This window comes from Dermacentor albipictus, chromosome 2 (genome assembly GCF_038994185.2).
Source record: "Dermacentor albipictus isolate Rhodes 1998 colony chromosome 2, USDA_Dalb.pri_finalv2, whole genome shotgun sequence".
NCBI lineage: Eukaryota > Metazoa > Arthropoda > Arachnida > Ixodida > Ixodidae > Dermacentor > Dermacentor albipictus.
The window spans coordinates 39,046,743-39,070,592 of NC_091822.1; the positions used below are offsets into that span (position 1 = coordinate 39,046,743).

Below are 23,850 nucleotides of genomic sequence, written 5' to 3' on the forward strand. Positions count from 1 at the left end.
GCTGCCCTCGGTAATGTGGCGCGGGTGCAAAAGTAGGCGAGCCGGGATGGCTGGTGGATTCTCAAGCGCTCTCTCCCCGCGTGGTCAGTGCGGAGGTTCCGTTTAGTAGACACGTTGAAGAGAGAGGCTTCTGCTGGCGTCCTTTATCGCACCAGCGTTTTGCCAGCGAGTGACGTCTGTCAATATCTTCTTTTGTGCACGTTACACCGTGCTTCCTAACTACGTAAGTTACTAATATTACTTAACTAATTGTAATCCTAATTTCCGAGGGTGACAGAGCTAACAACGTCACTTTGCGTAGTTGTATAATATTTTGATATCCTATCAAGGCTTCACCTTTTTGTAACTGCGACTGTTCCCATTCCACCTGCAATTGGAATCTGGCCAGTATTGAACCAGCGACCTCCTTCTCAGCAGCGCAATGCTTCTGCGTTGAGCTGCTGAGATCAAACACTACACTGCGGCACTGCCGGTCCAACGAAGTTTCTCAATTTAGCCCCATCAACTCGTGAAACAGGAAACGCACTGACTAGATGCCCAATAGTAAGGATGCGTTAAAATTTTCTTGCGTACAGGTATTTCGCTGTCAATAGCTACTTAAGTTATCTTGCGTATTAGTCTCAACTAGTGAACCTGCTCGTACTTCTCATTTCAGCATCTCAAGACGAGTAAGTTGATCTTCACAATAATGATCATTTCTTTTATTTCATAATGCTATGGGCAATCTCTTGAGAACGGTGTGTTACCAAGCGCTTACCGCAGCGCTCTGCATACATCGCCCCAACTTCTCTTGCTTGCTAGCACTACATTTGTTTTAGTTAGGTGAGCGGAAATTATTTATTTCTGGGCTCTTAGAAAAACAGGAATAACATTAACCGGTTCATAGTTTGTAGCCTGATTTTGAGCAAGATATGTTTTTAGCTTCGGTTATCGGCTACCTTCAAATGACCTTGAGCCAATATTCAGAGCTGTTATCTGTGCGTAAAAGCGGGCAATAAAACGAGATAATACGGGCAACCAATGAAAACTGGACGAAATGTGTTGCTTGGTCCCTAACCATTTGTACAGGACCGCATTACATAGGCTAGCTACTGATCAAACAACATACAAAAAATATCGCTTCTAAGTTCTTCCTAATGTTTGCTCACAACATGGCTCAATCTGTAACTGCCATTACGCTGAAGTTTTATTTGGAATTTCCAAAAGGGCGACGTTCAAAAAGCGTATACAGGGCACCATACACATCATTGACATCTTCTTGCACTGAGGTAGAGTCGCGTGTTCTCTTTGAAACGCTAGCAGCCCGTTAGGTTCGCGGCGCGGGTTCTGCGTCACCTAGAGAAGTGGCGCCACGCAGCGTGACGCCTCCTTAAGGCGCTCTTCTTCTAGCTTGCTAAGGTGCTCTATCTCCCTGGTGTCTTTGGTTGCCTGTCATGCCGTCAACCGCTCGTTGAATTCTTCTAGCCGAGCATCGTCCATATGGACCCGTGCACAGTATAGAAAGGAAGAGTGCGGTGTTGTGCAGTGTTGCGAACATTCATTATTGGCCATTTTATTATTGTGGCTAGTGTCATCTCCAAGCAGTATACTTGGCCGGTAGTCATTTAATGCCTACATCTACTCTCAAATATTGGAGAAACAGCATTTTTTCCCCTCCAATGTAAAGAACTGAGGCCATCAATTTCTTCATAGCCTGTGAGAAAACACCTGACGAAATTATGCGCCAACATAGCTACGACAAATTCCAGACCGCATTTCACGGGCCTAATTGGAAACTTTTCTGCATTTAGGGCTCTGCTGTTTTTTAAGTTTATGAATGTGCTGTAAGCATTAAAACCATCAGTTGGAACAAGAAACAGACTGTCACCACAGATAGAAGTCAAACTTCTTGTTGCAGTACAACCTGTGGTTGATACCGCTGATCTTACAAAATGCTTATTGACGTAATCATCAAGTTCTACGAACAAGTTCTTGGCCACTGCGAAAAACGTAATCAGGTAGTGCATAGCGTTGTCGTCGACCTAAAACTTAATTCAACATTTGGTGTGGAGCATCTCAATGTCTCAACTAATGTTGGCAAAAATTCACTATAGTAGAATGACTGCCTTAGTTCAGCATTTAGTTTATTTTTTATTTTCTTACAATCGTTGAGTACCTCTAGTTCTTGAGTGCGCAGGAACTTGGGGTAATGATTATCGTTCTATTTTATCATGCCAATGTGGCGGTTTGTCATCCTTGTTTTTTTTTGCTTTCTTTGATTGTGCGATCTTACAGATTTCAAATTGCTTCGTTAGAATCACACATATAACGTGATGAATGCAGAGTACGCGTCGATCGCGTTTCTTTTACCTACTACGCTACACCAGCCTTACGTCGAGAGGGCCAGCCAAGTGATTCTAATGCTTCCTTTGATATGTGCTCATAAATCAAACGGTCCTGGGGTGAATAATTCGTGTTCTAGGTGCCACATGCGGAAAACATGAAAATGGCACAGCGGTCACTGATGTCTGAAGCAATAGTACCGACATGCTTAATAACTGCTTCTAAATATGTAATTATAAGGACTAATGCAGACGAAGTAGACACAGTGATGAGTATTCGTCTTTTAAGATGGTTTACAAAGCCAGTATAAAGGATTGTGTTTGTGAAAGTAACTACCGCGCTACCAGATTGGGAAATTTTAAGCTTCATGACACTAGCACATGTAAGACGATATTTGTTTGTACGAATACAATCTGACAGCAGTTCGGAAAAAAATAGAAATCGCCATACATTTCCTTCCGCTGAGGGGTGGATTTCACATTTTATTTTAAGCTGGTTTCATAACACAAGTATTTCAATGTCATTCGTTATTTAACTATATTCATAGACAAGTCCGTTATGCCGATGGTTTGTACATATTGTAATCCACAGTTCAGTGACGCTACTTTAATAACTTTACTTTGGGCAAACTTGTGCCCGACAAACAGCTAAGCGACAGCCTCACTAGAACGTCGACTGTCTTTTTGGCCAGAGTACCGCACCTCTTCTTCTTCGCTCGTGTCCCGCGGTGATGACAGGTTGCTTCGATTGCACGTGCCTTGCGAGCCCTTGTTGCCCGCTTCACTGCCGCTATCTTGGTCAGGTAGCAGTAAACAAATGGATGGACGGCGGAGGCGGGTGGCGCGCGTAATTTGAAATCATCTTGTGTCATTGTCCCTCTTCCAAGAGTGCATCATCCCGATGCTCATACAGAAAGTGGTGGTTTCTAGACTGTCATGAATTCGCAATGCTTGTAGGCGGAAGTAGTTATTGCCTTTCGTAGTACGGCTTCATTCGGACGACATGGATGATTTCTGTTCGATGCCGCCGTCGTGATGAAGTTACTTGACCTTCTGGAGCAACGTCGTAATTCAAGGGATTCATTCGGCGAATTATCCTATACAGGCCCACGAGCTGGCTCGAGATCTCTACCGCCGAGCCGCTACGGGGCCCCTCGATGACCGAGGGAGCGGAGAGCGCATGCTAAAATATGGGGAGATCACGCAGCATTATAGATTGGCTCGTAGACTGGTATCCCCGCCAGACCCAAAATTAAACAACAGACAAGCAGTCGCGTGGAGACGATTACAAACTTATACATATCCGCACCCGGTTATGGCGAACCACATGTTCCCCGAGGCCAGGAGCGATAAATGTAATCTTTGTGGGGCGAGAGGGACCCTCGACCACATAATATGGGAATGTCCGTACTCTCCCGGGGGAACGCACAAAATAGATAGTAGAGACACCTGGGAGACCCTGCTGCGCAGCTCGGACCCTGAGCTCCAGCTCCGGCTCGTCCAACTGGCCGAAGAGGCTGCTGGGACCCAAGACCTCCCAGCCTGCATCTGAGGCGGCGGCACTCGCCCCCTGACCTGTGCGTCGGGGGGTGGGTAGATCACCTTTTTCCGTTGGACATTAAAGTTTATTCTATCTATCTATACAGGCCAAAATGACGACGAAGAAGCTTCTCGGATAGGCCGCGCATCCGTACGGGAGTCCACACCCATACTGTGTGTCCAGGTGCATACTGGACGTCTCTTCGTCGCAAGTTGTATCGGTCCGCATCGATTTGCTGTTGCTGCTGAATGCGGTGTCGTGCCAGCTGCCATGCTTCTTAATTTCCTTGTGTGAAGGTGCTGCCATCATTGTTATTCTCAGAGGTCTCATCTACTGGTAGCATTGCATCTAATGTTGTGGTGACAGTCCGGCCAAAAACGATTTGGAAAGGTGGCGTTTGAGTTGTCTCTTGCACAGCGATATTTTTCGCGAACGTTGCGTACGGTAGTATCCTGTCCCATGTTCGGTGCTCCAAGTCCACGTATATTGACAACGTATCAGTCAGCGTTCTGTTAAGTCGTTCAGTCAGTCCATTTGTCTGCGGATGATATGGGGTTGTTTTTCGGGGACTGGCGTGCGTCAGTTTCATAATGGACTGTGTCAAATGGGCAGTAAATATATATGGTTCCTCGGTCCGTGATGAGAACTTTAGGAGCGCCATGTCGTATTACTATGTTAGTGAAAAAAATGAGCTCCTTCCGACCTTCCCTGGCCGTGCCCTTGACAGGTGACCCTGTCTCGGCATATCGAGTTAGGTAGTATGTTGCAACTAGTATCCAACGCTTTCCTGATGACGATGCGGGAAAGGGGCCAAGTAAGTCCATTCGCACAAGAATGGAGGTTCCGGTGGCTGTATCGATTTTAGGAGAACTGCTGGCTTGATTGGTGGTATTTTATGTCTTTGGCCGTCCCCGCAGGTTCCTACGTTGTGTTGCACATAATTCAATAACTTGTGCCAGTAATACTTCATGCGGATGTGTGCGAATTTTCTGCTCACTCCTAAATGTCCTGCTTATGGGTCGTCGTGGCATGCTTCAAATATCTCGAGCCGTAACTTTGAAGGAATGACGAGCAGAAATGCCTCTGCACTATGTTGAAAATTTCTTTTGCACAGGACATTTCTAAGGACGAACGACGACAAGGTGCGGACAAAAGTTCTTGGAATGTCGACAGGGTGTCCTTCTAGGTAATCAATGAGAAGGCGTACCTCCGCGTCAGATCGCCGATACTGAGCCATTTGCAATGTTGTCACAGCTCCGAGGAACGGGCAATCCTGTCCATTTTCCCTAAACGTAGATTCCGTGTATTCAGTCGGTGCACGTGACAAGCAATCAGCATCACTGTGCTTGTGACCGGACTTGTATACGACCGTTATATCGTATTCCTGCAGCCGTAGACTCCATCTTGCCAGCCGTCCAGAACGATCTTTGAGATTCGCCATCCACCACAACGAATGATCGTCGCTGATAGCTCGCAATGGTCGGCCATATAAGTATGGTCTCAACTTGCTGATTGCCCATATCACAGCTAGGCATTCTTTTTTCGTCGCTGAGTAGTTCACCTCAGCCTTCGAAAGTGTTCGACAAGCATACGCAATGACTCGTTCCTCTTCGTTTTTCCACTGAATGAGGACAGCACCGAGGCCTAAATTGCTTGTGTCTGTGTGAATATGAGTTTCGGCTTCCTCGGGTAAATAAACAAGAACGGGATGATTCTTAAGATGCCTTCGGAGCTCATTGAAAGCATTCTCCTGCTCATTCAACCAGACGGAAGGCGTGTCTTCCTTATTTAGCTTCGTTAGTGGTTCGGCGATCCTTGGAAAATTTTTGAGGAAGCGTGCGTAGCAGGCGCAAAGTCCTAAGAATCGCCTAACAGCCTTTTTGTGGGTGGGTGTTGGAAATTTTCACTTCCGCAGCCTTCTCGGGGTCCGGCCGAATGCCTTCTGAACTGACGACATGGCCGTGGAAAAGAAGCTCGCGAAAGCCGAATTTACATTTATGGGGTTTTATCGTCAAATCTGCTGATCTAATAGCTTTCATCATCGCCCGCGGTCGTTCTACGTGCTGCTCGAAGGTGGTAGAAAAAACCACGACATGGTCAAGATAAACGAAACAGGTTTGCCATTTCAGACCGGTGAGCACAGTGCCCATCATCCACTGAAATGTGGCAGGCGCGGAACAAAGGCCGCATGGTGGCACTTTGAATTCGTACAGTAAGTCTGGCGTCACACACGCCGTCTTTTCACGAACTCGTTCGTCCACTGCTATCTCCCAGTAGCCGCTTTTGAGGTTGAGCGAGGAAAACAATTTGGCATCTCGTAGTCTATCTTGAGTGTCATCGATTCTTGTAAGTGGGCACACATCCCGCTTTGTGACGGCGTTGAGCTTTCCGTAATCAATGCAGAAGCGCAAGGTTTGGTCCTTTTTCTTTACAAGTACTACAGGCGACGCCTACGGACTTGCCGACGGCTGAATTACGCCGTCTTCAAGCATTTCCTTAACTTCCGATGGCTTCTCTTTCTCTTGGTGACACTCGGTAGTTATGCTGACAAATAGGCCTCACTGATTCGTCGACAATTATCCAATGTTTGGCAATAGTTGTCCGCTGGACTTTGGATGACGTTGAAAAACATTCGGCAAATTCTCTTACGAGGGGCTCTATTTGCTCCTTCTGTCTGCGCGATAGACTTGGTTCGATGTCGATGGCTGCAAGGACAGAATACACATCTTGGAAATTCGCTCGTGAAATCTCTGGAATGCTGAGATCTGCAGCTTGGACGAAATTATTAAGGCTGGCAATAACGAGACCCTTCGCGACATGTTGCACCTCATTTACAAAATTAGCGGGGAAAATGTTCGCAGATCCGCCACGCAGCTGAACAAGGCCTCTTGCCATGCAGATCCCTTTTTCGAGTTGGAGGCTGGTGTTGCTGTCTGCGATAGCTTCGTAGTCGCTGAGATCGTCGCTTCTGACTGCGACGGCTACGCTGGGTCTCGGAGGAAGCATCGCGTTGTCATCTGCAATGTAAAGGGCATCGAATTTTTTTTTTCAGTGTTGAATGCAGCGACAGCGTGCTTGGTTGAAAAGAAAACAAATTATCCCCGGAAGTTGATTACAGCGCCATTATCCTGAAAGAAGTCCGTGCCAATAATCAAGTCTCTTCAGCACTCAGAAAGCACGATAAAGCTGGCGTCGTACGTGAAGCCTCCATATTCCTATTCTAGCCATCCACTTAATCGTCGGGTCGATGAGGTGTCCTCCTGCTTTGCGAACTTGCGGCCCTTTCCAAGGAGTCAGCACTTTCTTCAGTTTCCTGGCGAGCTCAATTTATAACCGAGTAATCTCCACTTGTATCTACTAACGAGTTCACTTCGTAACCGCCAACGCACACACGTAAATCGGAAGCAAAGTCGCTCTTACGGCACGGGTTTCTCAATCCCTCATTGTTGTTCGGAATCATCAATGCAGCTTCTTCTCTTTTCGCTTCAAAGTGTTGTTTTCACTGGCTTTACCTAACTTTACTTAATCGGCAGCGGCCTTACCTCCCGAGGCCGCTGACTCTAGTTTTCCCAACGCGGGCTCTGTGAACGGCGTCTTGGGGAGCTTGATGACGGGCGGGGGCTCAGTGACCGATCCGCAACGGCGCTGTTGATCGAGGTTAGTGATGCTGTAGGCGTATTGGGAGCTTTGACAAGAAGACAGGTTCTACTCGATTTCAAATGGACGCTCACCATTCCGAGTGCAAGGTGCATTCACCAAAAAACCACGAAGCCCTGCCTGGCGATAGTAGCACATTCTGTGCAGCCACAGTGGTAGCAGAGTGGTATTCGCTCAAGAGTGCGCCATACATCGACCTTCCTAAATCTTCTCTCGGGTGGCGGCAGCGTATTTCGAGGCATCGAACTATTCATACAGGAAGTGGCTGCAACGTCAGCACGTCCGGGAGTTTGCCGCAGCACATCGGCATACGAGACGCTCGGCTGGCGCAGTAGTGGCGCTTGGGGCTGCGCACTGAGCTGTAGTACCCGGACCGCCTGTCTCAACTCTTCGCGAACCATGTCTGCTAGCGAAGAGGGCGTTGGAGCGTTGTGGTCAAGCCATAGCCTCTGAAGCTCTTCTCACACTACAGACCGCACGAGCTCCCGTACGACCTCCATGCTGTTTCCGATGACGGCTGGAACTGCGTCCACAGACGTGATGTTCATTTGCCTGTTGTACATCCTTGATCGCTGTTGCAACGTGCTTTCCCTTGTTGTCGACTCAGAACGAAACTCAGCGACGGTGCGCGGCTGGCTCCTAACCAACAACAGTTCCTGTTTTATGCCCCGTATTAGATGGCGTAGTTTCTTGTCCTCGCTCATGTTCGGATCAGCTCGGCGGAATAGGCGGGACATGTGTTCTACATACATGGCTACGCTTTCATTGTTCCACTGGTTTATCACCTGCAGGGCAGCTTCGGCCCTCTCCCTGCGGTCAGTACTCGGGTAAGTGGCAAGCAACTACCACCGGAAAGTATACCACGACAAAAATGACGCTTCGTTGTTTTCAAACCACGTTCATGCGCTGTCCTCTAACGCGAAGTTAACGCTTCGTAGCGTGCGCTCTGCGTGCCATCCATTGAACTCGGCGACGCGCTCAAAGCGTTCCAGCCAGTCCTCTGCGTCTTCAAATGTGTCGCCGTGGAAAGCCTCTAGCGTCATTGGCGAGTCCACAACGATGTGAGTTGGCGTGATTTGAGTTGTCATCTCGATAGCGTTTCCGTCAGCATGCCCCGATAGAATCCGGCACCGGGGAAAACTCGGGAGGGGGGGGGAGGGGGGGCTCACCACGTGGGCGACGACTGCTGCGTTGGCAAACAGGAGTTGATTCGACGGATCCAAGTCGCCTTCATCCGGGCTCCTTGCTCTGACTCGAGAAGGGCTTGAAATCATGCCCCACACCTCCACCAGAACCCTTACGCACAGTTGAGTGACGCTACTTTAACAACATTACGTTGGGCGAACTTGTGCCGGACACACAACTAAGCGAGAGCCTCACTAGAACGTCCACAGTCTTTTTGGCCAGAGTCCCGCACCTCTTCTTCGCTCGTGGTCCCGCGCTGATGACCGGTTGCTCCGATTGCGCGTGCCTTGCGAGCCCGTGTTGCCCGCTTCACTGCAGCTATCTTTCGCAGGTAGCAGTAAACTGGACGTACGCAGGAGGCGACTGGCGCACGTAATTTGAAATAATCTTGTGTAAATATAGAGCGACGTCATCACCACGCCGATTAGAATAATTTGTCAAATATTTATTGTAACCGTCAAACTGAAGCATAATGCAATCGTCAGAGTAGCACGTTTCCGTCAAGGTGAATGTGTTGAAAGCAAAATTTCACCGAAGATCACAATACCCCCTAATGGGAAATTCGAGAGCGGCTTCCTAGATGTTTTGATTTCGCGATATGTTATAAAAAATTATTATGAAGGACAAAGGGCCCACATTGGTGGCACTGAGTCTCTTTGGCAGTTCGTTTAAAAGCAGCGGCAGACGAAGCATTTCCACCGGTTGCGTTGTTCATTGTTAAGAAAGAAAGCGTGAACATGGGAACGCGTGGCATGCGGGGATCGTATTCTCTAGCGGCGACGGCGCTGCAGGTGAAGTAACGCATGCGCAGTGGGTGCGAAGCCCACGTGAGCACTTTGTTTCTGCGCTCTCTCGCCGCACGCGGCGGAGGAAAGCGGAGTGCTGGTACGACCAGGCACGCCTGGTCGTACCAGCACTCCGCTTTCCTCCTCACATCTTTACCCCATCCCCTCCTCCGCATTCCGCCTCCTGCTGGTTGCGCTGCACCCTCCTCCCTGCTTTGCTTCTCGCGTCTTTCATCCCCCCGCTGCGCTCCGCATTCGCTTTCTTCGCTCGGCGACGCCGACGCTCGCCATGGGAAGGGGCGCCTAACCGCTGGCACGCGTCGACAAACTTCGGCACTCGCCGACAAGCGAACGCTTCGCTGTGCGTTGGTTGGAGGAAGAGGAGATCATCGAAAATCTGATCTGTGGGCCAAGTGTGTTGGTTTGCATACATCAGTCGCCGAAAGATCCAGCGTATTCGCTGGTGCCCGAGCGCCCTTCACAATCTACTAGACAATTCACGTCGCGTAGGCAATCAGATTATACAAGGTTCGTCGACAACAGACAACCGATAGAACCATCGGTAACATTCGTGAAACTTCCGATATGTTCAGGAGCATCCTGCGCCGAGCGATAACGTTTAAAATTTTTAACTGTTGAAATATTGTACCCGAATACAGATAAGGTATCCGTGTCAATATAATTATGCGACTTGGTGCATGAAAGAAACGTCAAAGATTGGGTTCTAAGAAAATCAGCAAAAAAGAATTGAAACACCTGTATCACTGATAAAAAAATTACAGTAGCTAAAATTTACGCAATTCGTAGCGTGTCTCCTTCTGATTCTTGTTTCTGTAAAATCTTGCCCATGAAGCCCCTAATTTATCATTCTAGGTTGTTTTGATGCATCAACATTGCATCGGGAGGCCTTCACATTGAGTGTATTGATAGAAAACTTTTTCATGGTGTAAAGGCCATGTTTTGTTGTAGCTGGTTTCAACATGTCAAGTTTGCCTTTCTGGTCATAATGAAATGACATACCGTCAGCTAATACAACCTTGAGAATTGGGGGGGTTTAATAGAGGTCTGTCGTTGCCACTTGTCAAGTCATCCTATTGAAGCGCTTATTCGAATGTATGAGGGCAACTCATTTGCATAATATAAGAAATATACATATCAACATGGTATTTTCATAATTTACACACTTCGTCATCCTCCCCCCCAAAATACCAGTTTATTGTTTTCAGCTTGTTATGATGTTTTGACTAAGGAAGATATATTCAATTTGTTCTGCGAGGCACGCAATAATTGCTGTGGCATATTCTTTTATTGCACGACACTGCATACTGTAGCCAAACATCATTAAAAGTCAGAAGAAATTAACAGCACAAGGCATACGAGCAGGCACATAGCATATTACTGCACTTTCTTAATTCTGGCTTATTTTAATTGCAGAAAAGCTACGGCAGTGAAATAATATATTAATGCATATTTTAAAAGCACCATTTTATACTATAATAAAATTCAATCATTGAAATGTTCATTTAGTGCCCAGGAACAGTTAGAGACCATTCATACTGGTCCACTTAATGAGCAATAAGTGAGACAAAACGTACAGAAAACGTGATTATGGTAGGCAAAAAAATTCGATATAGAGAAACAAATACAGAAAAAAGAAAATAAGAAAGAATAAAAGGGAGTTAATCCTACATGATTATCTACAGATATAAAAACAAGGCCAAGCAAAGAATGTGGAATGCTGCCTGGTATACTGTTGCGCGCCGAAAAAATGCATATTGTCACGTGGGGGTGACGTTGAAGAACACAGTAGTAGTACTGTGAAAGACAAAACTAACTTTTATTGGGCGAACCTGTGCTCACAAAAACAGGCTACACTCATAGCACAACGATAGCGGCGAACACGGTTGGCGATCGTCGAGAGTCTGATCAGTGGGTCAAGCGCGTCGGCTTTCATGCATCAGTCGTCGAATATTCCAGAGTAATCGCTGGGACCCGCGTGCCTTCCACAATGTTCTACATTATTGGCATCGTGCACGCATGCGATCAGATTACGCAAGGCTCGGTCACAGACAGCGGATGGAAGCATCGATAACATTCCACAAACTTCCGATACATGCGGGCGCGTCCTGCGCTGTACGATAACATTTGTTCGGCGGTGAAACGTGTCGCCCGATAAAGACAAACAAGTGCACGTGTCAATATGATCAAGAAGCTTCGGTCAGTGTATAACGTCATGGACCACCCTATGCAGGAACAAAAGGTGAGATCTTGAGGTGCGAGTTGAGGAACATTTGAGAAGGCTCAATTGTGGTCGCCGGAATGGCAAAAGTGGTGCTTCAAGATAGATATGAATGTATTCTGGACGCGTTCAATGAGGCGGGAATTAGATTTGCACTTTGCACCCCTCTTAGAGAGGCATACTCTAGTAGTGGAAGGCACACAGCATAATTTCAGAAGCACAACAAGTGAGTGGAAATCATGCAATGCAGAGCATGCAATTCCTAAAGTGTTAAGGGCATGTTATGTAATTATCCGAGGAGAAGCTTAGCATTTTGTCGAAGTACACACCAAGATCTCTCATTTCATCGACCCTAAGCAGTGGAGCATCCCGTAGGGTGTATGAAAATTTCACGTGGTGTGTTTCCGCATACAATTTAATTTAATTTCATTTCATTTCATATTACTTGCTTAAAGGCCCCATTGAAGGGGTATTACATAAGGGGTGGGTCTATACATACATAAAAAATTGAAGGCTATATTTCTATTCCGCGGTAAGATAATTTGTTACGGTGTTGAAAAATGTGCTAGGACAGGGTATGGCTGTGATTTCGTTGGAACGGCTGTTCCAGTCTGTTGCTGCAAGAAAAAAGAATGAAGACGAAAAAGTGACAGTGCGTGTACGTGGGCGCGCGACTTGTTGCGGGTGACGGGTGCGGCTAGATATGCGTGCCGGACGGAGAATGTGTGGGGCTTTGCCAAGTGAGCTGTAAAAGAACTTATGAAAAAGAGAAAGACTAGCATGCGACGGCGAGATGCAAGCAATGATAAGCCGGATTCTGTTTTTAGTTCTCATATACCCATGTCGTGGGAGCACTTAGAATGAATAAATCTTTCAGATCGATTTTGAAGTGATTCCAGTTGATTGATGAGATATACTCGATGAAGGTTCCAATAGGCTAATAATTTTACATTTTTGGTGGGTGTGGTGCAAATGGCGTTTTAAAAACCCGAGTGCTGTGTTAGCAGAATAAATGATGTTCACAATGTGCGTTTCCCAGGTTGAATCCCTACAAAGGGTTACTCCGAGATATTTGTAGGAACAAACTAATTCAAGGTTGACGTCAGCAATTTTTTACGAGAAAACAAGTGAATTTCGGCGGTGGTGGAAGGAGACAGTCTTGCATTTGTTGGGGTTTAGTTCCATTAGCCAAAGGTTACACCATTCCTGTACACTTCGCCGGTCGTTTTGAAGAGACGTGTTATCAGAAACGCTGTTAATTCTGCGATGAATTACAGAATCGTCTACAAACATACGAATGTTAGAAGATACATACATTGGTGGGTCATTAATGTAAATTAGAAATAGTAGTAGACCAAAGAATGATCCTTGGGGTACACCTGAGGGGACAGGGGTAGAGTTAGATGCTTGATTGTTGACAAAGACCGATTGTGCACGATTACTTAAGAATTCTTTATTCCATGCTTAGATATTGGTATTAAGATGTAATGCGGCAAGTTTTAGTAGTAGACGCTCATGAAAAACTTTGGCAAAACCTTTGTCAAAATCTAGGAAGATGGCGTCAGTCTGGAAGTTAGAGTCAAGGTTTACATGCAGGTCGTGAACGAACATAGCTAGCTGCGTTTCGGAGAAAAACATTTCCTGAAGCCATGCTGCGCAGGATGAAAAAAATGGTTGGCCTCAAGAAAGTTCATGATATGTGTGTAGATGATATGTTCAAGGATTTTTCTTGGAACACTGGTTAATGAGATGGGGCGATAATTTAATGGAGAGTGTTTGTTGCCCGATTTGTGATCTGGAACGACCTTTCGGTGTTTCCAATCTGGAGGAAGCACACCTGTTGAAACTGACTGTGAAAATAGAAGGCAGAGATATATGCTGCACAAATATGTTGTGTTTTGAGAAGTTCGGAAATGTCGTTCGCACCAGCTGCTGATGAAAGTGTGATATAGTCTATGAGGAATAAATGCCGGATGGAAAAAATGTAATTGGTGGCATTGTACATTGACAGTTCGCATGGGGAACAGAAAATGAGTTTCTTGAGTAAACGCTGATGCAAAGGTGGTGCTGAACAAGTGAGCACATTCAGCATCGGTTAGGGAATCAGCTGATTCATTTGATAGGGTAATAGTTCGCGTGTCCTGTGGGCTTAAGATTTGCCAGAATTTTTTGGATCGTTCTTAAGCCTATTCGGAGCATCAGAATAAAAAGATGATCGTTTGGCATGATGTATGGCTTCCAGATAGGCAGTTTCAGCGGCTTTGTATTTTTTTCATTCGTCAAGGGTGCTACGGGACTTAGCTACGCGGAAGAGACGTTTTTTCTTCTTTTCTAATCGCTTCAGTGTTTTATTGAACCAGGGTTGTGCTGAATTGCAATGAATGCTAATTTGGGGAGTGCATTTGCCAAATAAATTGTTTAGTTTCTCTTTGAAAATTTGCCAATTTTCACCCATAGTGTGCCAAGGAAAAGGCCTTGCAAAACCGGGGTAAAATTGCGTTAGTTCATGATTATTTGCTTCATAATTGCCCTTTTCATGCAAGCAAATAGTCTTTTTAACAGTCGGGGTCCAAACGGGTTTCATTCCGATGTCGACATGATTGACTTTATGATCGCTGATTTCGGGAAAATACGCGATGGATGGCACGCCCTCAGGATTGCTTGTTAAGACAAGGTCTAGAATGTTTTGGCAGTTATAGGGGACACGGTTTGGTTCTGTGAGTTCTTGAGATAAGTTAAAGTTGAGGCATACCTCAAGGAACTCGTTCGATTCCTTTGATGCAGCCGTTGGTGCAGGCCGGCTTGACCAATTGATATTAGGAAAATTAAAGTCTCCAAATATAATTACATGCATGTTGGGGTGTTTGGTCGTTATTTCGCTTAAGATGTTATTCAGCTTGAAAGAGAAGTGTGGAGTACTATGAAGGGGCCTATAGCAAACGCAAAAAAATTGAATGGGGTGCAGCATGGCATTTCAGCCATAGGATTTCAAGAGCGGATATAATATTTAGAGATGTAGATGATATATTTTTGTTTACGGCGACAAGTACCCCTCCCCCCCCCCTCGTGCCCCTGCGATCGTTTCGGAACAGTTGAAAATTTGATACGTCAGCGAGCACTTCGCTGTCCGTTACGTCTCCTGTAAGCCACGTTTCCGTTAATATTAGAAGGTTACTGCAAGATGACGAAATCACATTACACATAATGTCACGTTTTGGGATGAAGCTCCGTGTGTTAGAGAAAATAGCGGAAAGGAACAAGTTTGATCGGGGGGCGGGCCGAGGTTGGGAAGGCACATGTTGATGACTGGGCAATCGCTACGATATCTTTCATTCAAATGCCTAGTATTGGAAGCATTTAAGAGTACCTATTGTTTCTGCACCAGTTTGAGAGTGAAAAAATGTCTTTTTGTAGGTCGTTGCACTGGTGAACACTGTTGACATTAACAGAAAGCAAGGAATACAATACCGATTCAAACACTTTTGACGCACTGTAGAGGATAGATATTGGCCGGCAGTTAGTAACTGCACATCTAGCACCCATTTGTGCACCGGCAATGTTCATGCTACCTTCCGAGTGCTAGAAAACGTACTAGACTTTAGGGAACTATTGAAGATGCTTGTGAGAACAGGAAACAAGTATGCTTCCATACGTCTTGATCCTTTCAGACGGCACTTTATCCCCTTGATTGAAAACTTCCTTTCACCAATCTCTTCAATCTTCAGAATCATAGAAAGTGTAAGTTGCAGAAAAGATTAAGAATTTTCGATTGTTAAGCGAGTTTTGTCAAGTTTACAAAATTTTCACTCCATGAGAAAACTGACTACAGGAACATAAAATATGAGAATATATACTGTTCAGTATTATGGAAAGCTTAAAAAGCACTTATTCAGCCACTTCAAATCTGTGCTTGGTGCATGACATTGTGAAAAACAAAGAATTGAACCTGCTACACACTACATACTGACACAGAGTAAAAACACCCAGCCGTCTACCTTCCCACACATTTTGCTAAAATACTCTGCACTTTATTCAAAATTGTAGCACAGTTACAATAATAGTGTTTGAGATGTATGAACCACATTTTAAATACCATTACTTTCATCCGCGCTTTTGCAATTGATCCAATCTCATGCTGTGCACAGTTGTGTAGACAGCTTCTCAAAGGGTTAAACTCTGCGGAAGAAATACCATGCGCGCAACAAGAAAGAGTAGGTTTGAAGCACTTCATACACTTGAAAACATGGTTTTAATTGACTGATAGCATAAACACCGTGCCAGACTGAGAAGCAAGGTTACTTGAAGCATATTTCACACCATAGAGCGAACAGAAATGTTCTGCAAATGCATCAGCAGTGTTCGAGACAACATCACCTGTTTCATTAAGAAGACATACATCTTTGGCACTCCTTTTAGAAGAGCGAGAGCGCACAAATCTGCAGAAATATTTTGAAGTATGTGTCACGCTGGCTTCGACGCAATCAATGTGACCGTACTGATGATGATAATAACGATAATAATAAATATAATAATTATAATCTGAGTGGTCACACGGCACTGTAGAATAAAAAAGGCTGATGCCTGCATGTTGGAGTGTCTCAGAGCCAGCAATCTATTGCAGGAATTTGCATGGTGCAGAAGACGTGCACGTTCACACACACACTTGCTCAGTCACACAGCACTGCACACACGCACACAGGAGTGGCATATATATATATATATATATATATATATATATATATATATATATATATATATATATATAATTATGGGGTTTGACGTGCCAAAACCACTTTCTGATTATGAGGCACGCCGTAGTGGAGGATTCCGGAAATTTTGACCACCTGGGGTTCTTTACCGTACACCTAAATCTAGGTATACGGGTGTTTTCGCATTTCGCCCCCATCGAAATGCGGCCGCCGCGGCCGGGATTCGAACCCACGACCGCGTGCTCAGCAGCCCAACACCATAGCCGCTGAGCAACCTCGGCGCGTGGAGTTGGCGTGTCGGGCTATGCAGGCGGGATGAGGCTCAGGCTGTGCTGACCAGTTGTTCAGACGAACTGAAGAAAGATGAGTGCTGTCTAGAGAGCCGCGAAGCACCATGCAGAATAGACTAGTGCAATGTTGCGATGGTATTGCAGGGTGTGTCACTTGAGGGGTTTGAGGCAATCTTCGTAGGCTGGCATGAGCTTGTGACAACCGAAAGACGGGAGGAGAGGGTGCGTGTATTCCGGCGCTGAACAAGCTTAAAGGGACCCTGAAACGATTTTGGCGATTTTCTACAAACGTACTGAGTCGTTAGAGTAGGTTCTTCTGATCATTAATTGATGCATCTAAGTGCTCTGCGTAAAGCGTGTAATTTATTATAAGGTTTTAAAAATACCCATCGCTGCCGATCGCAGCGCACTGCTCGGCGGAATTTTAAGCCGCCCCTACCCATATGATGCAAATAACCCATATTACGTCACATGGGCGAGCTATCTGAGTGGCTGACCAGGGCGCGTGGTCGATAATTTTTCCAACTTTATGGTGAACAAATGATGCTCGTAATAGTTGGAATGTTAGTTACTTTGTTTTTGTAAAAAGAAAATAACTTAACGAGAATACACAAGAATAGTTTTTTAGTACACTTCAGCACTTCCGGCACACAGCAAGTGTCGTCTGCTTGTGTTACAACGTACTCCATTTTGACGAGAGCTCCGCGGTCAGAGTCGGTCTCAGTCTTTTCGCGAGCACTATGATTCGACGTTGTTGCCTTGTGGACTCAAACCTAGCGACCTGCAAACCGCGAGTCCAGTATTAGGGCAAACGCAAGCGCAAGGGGACATGGTCTGGCCGCTTGACTGTGCCGGCATAGGCCGGCATGAGCCACGAGATGAGCAGAAGGGCAAATGTGAATGGTCTGCACGGTGCAGCCACCTGGTGGCACAGAGCTCAACTATACACAGTAGCAGCAACGAAGTGTATTCTTCTTTGCTGCTGGTGTGTATTTTTCGCAGGAGTGTAATCATCAACACGTTGATTTATAAATGTTTAAAATGCTTTACACTTGGTTAGAGCAATATTAGCGCTTTGTTTGACTGGTTAAGCGCTCCGCCAGCAAGTGTCTGGACCGTGCAGACCGATCAGGCTGCTCACGTACGTCTACGCTAAAGTTCCTTCATCAGCTTGAGTTTATGCCTCCAGTCATTTGCCGAAATGACCAGCTTGCCTGTTTTTAGCGGAGTACCGGACACGTTCGGCGCTACGACAGAATGCTCGCAACGCACGCTGCTTCGATAGCTCTCGGTCGACGGCCAAGCGGCTAGCGGAGAGGTCTCGCGCGGGAGGGGGCGTGCTCCTAAACAACCGGAAGTGAGTGATGTGACGTCGCATCGTGACGCTGAACCAGTGAAGGCGGAGCTTAGCGCCGCTCGCTCGGCGAGCGAGTTGAGGAGGAAAAGCATAGCTAGGGAGGAGGGTAACTTCTAATCGCTTGCAGCTCCATTAATACGTAACGCTTCACTTAAATTGTGGTGCGAATGTTCTACTTAAGCTGTACCCTACGCGCCTACAAAATTTGTCCGAACCGTTTCAGGGGCCCTTTAAGTTTGTTAGCGTCGCGAGTTTGGTACGGGGACTATACAGATGAGCAGTACCCAAGTTGTGATAGAATGATAGAAATGTACACTGCTAAGAAAACCTCAGGTCATCAGGGAAGGGAGAGACGGGGCACAAACTCAAGAACGGGCCGGTGCTTAGATACAGTGCTGGTGACATATGCGGAAAACTTGAGAGAACAGCTGAATGTTACACCCAGAATGGAAAGGGCCCGAACAGTCTTCAAGAGGTGTCTCCGAGGAAGTAGGTTGGACACGCAGCAGTTTCGTTGTGGCTGATACGCATGACAGCACATTTTGCAGTGCTACTGCAAAGTTTGTTATTGTATGCAGAGCCCTTCACGTTTACGTAAGGTATTTATTTCAAGCACATATGCTGTGCATCCGAGTAATGTTGCTGAGAAAGTATCAACTTCTTAATCAAACACATTCTCCGCAGATGCATTATTAACTTGGTTTTGAGTAGATCTTTGTCCTGACTACAATATATAGTACCGCAGCAAGAAACATATTAGTAGGAGCTGAATGGATTTGAGCAGTTTAAGCATACCGACTGCACAAAGCACTCATGACACCTTTGCACTTCCCCCATAATGCACTCACACCATCTACACTTTCCATAAAGAAAAAGTGATATGAAAGATGAATTGCAGTTTAACTGACTCAGTACTTTCTTCTGAAGCAAGCATTGAAGCAATCCTGGTATACGCTGCTACATGCGTAGTTCTTGTTTGATCACGTCCTGCTATGCACTGCACACAGTGCACGCGTTGCAAACTCAGCATTTCTTTTTGCTGCGCTCAAGTATAAGGGCACACTGACTCAAACATGACTGCGCTGTCACGTATGCTTCAGTGCCTCAGTGTTCTCAGTGCACGAGCCATTTATCCTCAACTAGCCGAAGGGCGGATGCACTTGAACGAAGTGAGCGGAGGAGTACAGTGAACTTGTACTGAACTGGGTTCACATGCCTAATAAAATAGCGCACTGTCAGCTTAAACGGGTGGCATGGCTCATGATGTACGAACTTACCATTGGGTTCTGAATGCTGAAGGCATAACGCTACTCACTGCTGTTCACCTTTGTTAGCTCACCTTCCATGAGGATGTGTATAGGAGCAGGATATCATTATATTCGTCCATTGTATTTCTTTACTGACTTCCAGTGACGTTCGCGCTTTTTCCTGATGGTTTTTCTTTTGGACAGGAGATCGGTGTTCATTCAGAAAAATTGGTGCTTCACGGCTAAGTACAATATCCAAGTTATCCAAACATGTTTCTTCTTCCCTTATACGTCCAACGTCCTTCTCAGAATTAGATCTAAACAGCATGGCACTGTTAGTTTCTGTCGAGTTTACGGGTAGGTGCACGATGGCACACCCCGAAATCTGACTATGAAATTGGTTCACTGAGTGCGTCCCCTATGTTGGAGAGGATGGCTACAACGTTGTCGTTTTCCTCTTCTTCAGCACCCTGAATTTCAACATTTGTATTCCTGGAGTAATGTTAACTTTGAATGACTTGTCCCTCAAGATCCCTGTTTCGGCATTCCTGTTCGTTGCACTTACCCTGAAGTGCCTCATTTTCTTTATTCAACTGAGCGCTCGTGGCGATTTAATCATGCAATTGTTTCTTCAAGTTTAAGAGTTTCGTGGGTGCAAACTCGATACTTTGCGTCATGTTTCGTTCTTCAGTTCTTAATTTGCGAATTTCATTTCTGAGTTATGTCTTTAGGGTCTCTTGCTTCAGTTTGGGCCATTCATTTCTATAATCTTTCTTGTGTTTTGCAAAGTCCTTTGTCATTTGTTTAGATATTTCCCTCACAAATGCAAGACACAATGACACACAAGAAAAGCCGAATTTTGGCAGCAGCGACGAAAGCGAGCACATCTAAAGCGTTTAAAACAACGTCAGTAAAAGCAGTAATATTGCAGATGAATTATAGGTTGCCGACGGCACGTCATCGCCACTGCCCAGTGAAAAACGCCGTACTGTGGAGCGTCCTTATTTTGTCTTGCATGGGACGTAACGCTCTGATCGCTGCAACTTTCGGCCGGCACGCTACCATTTTACAGCCTAAACACAAGCCTGATGTAGTTTTTCGCAGGGCTAGAGGCGCCTCCACACTAGTAGAAATCAGCAGTGAAATTGCAAAGTGCTTTGATGATGCTGACGGTACGTCGTTGCCACTGCTAAGTGAAAAATATCTATCTATCTATCTATCTATCTATCTATCTATCTATCTATCTATCTATCTATCTATCTATCTATCTATCTATCTATCTATCTATCTATCTATCTATCTATCTATCTATCTATCTATCTATCTATCTATCTATCTATCTATCTATCTGTCTGTCTGTCTGTCTGTCTGTCTGTCTGTCTGTCTGTCTGTCTGTCTGTCTGTCTGTCTGTCTGTCTGTCTATCTATCTATCTATCTATCTATCTATCTATCTATCTATCTATCTATCTATCTATCTATCTATCTATCTATCTATCTATCTATCTATCTATCTATCTATCTATCTATCTATCTGCCTGTGTCCTTCGGGTATTTTCATGCAATGAGATATATTTTTGAATAAGGGAGGAATTGTAGGAAGAATATACAGGAGATAACATGAATTGTCGAATTTAAACGGATTTCTCATACCGGTTGTGTGTGGCGCGCCATCTTCAGGTTATACCCTGGGATTACTATGTAGTCTCGCAATGAAAATCCACCGTATAAACCATTTTGAAGGTTATCTATATCGCCATTTTCTAAAGGACACAGATGGTTTCTTTATGCACAAGCTAGTAGCCCCACATAGTCTCATGAAAGGCTCTGCCTCTTCAGGCCGAAGTACCTTATATCTCGCAGTTGTCATATCAAGAAATAATAACCTGGTTTCCATGCACTCCCATGGACATATCCAGCTATTGGCGGCGAGGAGTTACGGAGTCGCCCTCTATCGGAAGCGCCTCGCTGGCGTAGTATGAGGGATCACGTGGCGCGCTCCTCATAGGTTTTGCTGTCAGCGCTCACTAAAAACACCACGCGCGAGCTCTCCCGGATATTTCTGTAAGTACTTTCGAAACGAGAGAAGTTTCTTACTGTCTAAATAATAATCTTGGGCAAACTGAAAGCACAATCGTTTACAGTCGCTATCTCTTTACCGAATACGTACAGTGAACGCCCCTGCGCGCGGTAGCGCGATGGAGTCTGCCGAACCGGCTACTTGCGTGAAAGGTAGGTAAACGCTGAGAGCAAACTATGTGAAATATGTTCTTATAGTGTTTGTATAATTAAATGGGGCGTAGTAGAATTAAGCCTCAATGCAGCGATCGCGCAGATTCGCAGCGACCAACTGCGCGTCTGCATGCTTGTCCGCGCACTGTTTCGCTTTCTCCGCGCGCGCGTTTTCGCACCGTGCCATAAGCTTTAGGCCGCAGAATATGAGCATTTGACAGTATACCAGCAACCATTGTTGCGTGGGCGCTATCAAAGCTGTTCAAAAATGTCACGATCAATTTCATTGTAGAGACTTCGACGCCTACGGCGACTGTGATGTGCCGTCGCGACGATTCAATCTTTTTTTTTCTTCTAAATTCTTTGACCTTTCAATACTATTTCTCGAGTTGCGTCGCACTGTATGTTTATCGGCGTTCTCAGCGTGCAATTTCCCGCTGCTCCTTTTTTGTAATCCAGTGCATTAATTCATAACACAAACATGACCATATGCCATGCTTTCTTTAAATGTGCTTCTTACCGTTGCCTTTCCACTCCACTGAACTTGCCAGTATCTATAGTATCGACAAGTTCATAGACCAAACCGTCGTGAGATTAGTCGGGCAGCGGACTCGGGCAAGCGTCTCAGTGCGCGTTTTAAGAACATTGCAGACCGGGCGCCGTAGCAGAAATCTTCCTCGCGTCTGTGCTTGCTGCATACCCGAGTTGTAGCCAATGATTGTTTGCCGGTTTTATGTTTCGCGAGCCAAGCTTCACACAGCTTCTTGTCCTACGGCTACGTGTGAATAAGGCTTACACCGGCCTCCGTTACGTGCGTCCGGCCCTGCGGCACCGAGCAGTAGCCTACCATGTTGCGCGCCTTCAAAGGCAGCCACTACCTATTCTAGTGCTTTCAAGCGTTGTAAAGGAGACACTCGAAGCGGGAAAATTTCGCCACTAAATGAAAACCGCAGCGTACGAGGGAATTTAAACTCGTTTTCAGCTCGCTTCGGCGCGCCCGAAGCAGCCGACGCGGCCGCTATGTCCACGTGATCCCTCCTAGCACGTCACGCCGACGGTGGCGCCAGCTTTTCCAGTGGTGGAGCTCGAGGCCAATACGCATGCGTTCATAAAATAGGTACGAACAACAGTACGACTACTACCGACATCCATCAGGTTTTAGACAGTTCGCAGCGGACTCTCACCCTCGTAGAGCCCATTCTTACAAAGAGACGAGAGAAGTATCGGATAGTCTGACCCCTGTGTGTTTTTCACTTTGTGAGTGGAACACAATCGCGCGAGCACTATCTAATATGACGTGCTACTCGATAAATGGATTTATGGATGAAATGGATTTGCAACAGCCTTCTGTAATATTCAAACAGCCTGTATTTATTTACAAAAAAAAGCGAGAATTCATTTGTCCAAATTATCCTACGAGAAATAGGGGAGTTTGATATAAAATCGCGTGCAATATGCGCTGCAATACTGTGGCTGTGTCTAAAGGGCCCCAAGACTCCACGGCAGCGCCAACATAAAAATTGTTCTAACAGATACCGGTAACTGTAACGGTGTGTATTTCTTGAACTCTTTCTATGCTGGGGTCGCCGTGCAGTTCTTGACCCTCTTGAACACGGGCACCGTATTGGCGCTCGTATTGCACATGACTCTACATGTTTTTCATCATTAAGACGTTCCGCCACGGAACCTCATGAGTGCATGGGAGAGGGGAAATCTTTTTTCTTGGCCACCCACCGCAGCAAATTTGACTGTTCTTGCATTTAAGAAACGCTGAAAACTGCAGGAAATGAGCTTTAAATTTCTGACGTCAAATATTTTAAGGAATCGTAAAATCAATATAATACTTAATATCAAGTTACCAATCACTTTACCAATTTCTAACCAATTTCTTTACCGATCTATCAATATCAAACTTATTATGAAGTTTACAATTGTGTGGTTCAGCAATAAAAATATATAACCATTATACTAACTGCGCCTACTAATACGTATACGTAGAACAATATGTATGCATTAAACATTGCTCTCAAGTATACCACTAAATTGTGCTTGAGTTTTGCAGAACCCTACTAAACATTAAAGCGGTTCCACGTGATCTGTGGTCTCATACGTACATTTTGTCCGCTTTAGAGGCCCTAACAGATGCAGTTTACATAACTTCGGCATCTGGTTGTGGTGTCGAGTTTAAAAATTTTAATCGCCCTGAGATAGGAGATTGGAGAATGAGCTAGACCGGATGCCAGTATTGCATTTTTCAAGTAAGGACCCTTTCACCAGCACCTAATTCTTA

General features: G+C 45.5%; 1 protein-coding gene across 1 annotated transcript in view; it reads left to right on the forward strand.

Annotated features, from left to right (window-relative positions):
• The first annotated feature begins 663 nt into the window (after positions 1-663).
• The window catches only part of LOC135918265 (uncharacterized), a 168,747-nt gene continuing 145,560 nt past the window's right edge, over positions 664-23,850 (forward strand). Inside the window, exon 1 of the mRNA XM_070533557.1 lies at positions 664-668. The gene's annotated coding sequence lies outside the window, so the exon portion shown is untranslated. The remainder of the gene's footprint in view (positions 669-23,850) is intronic.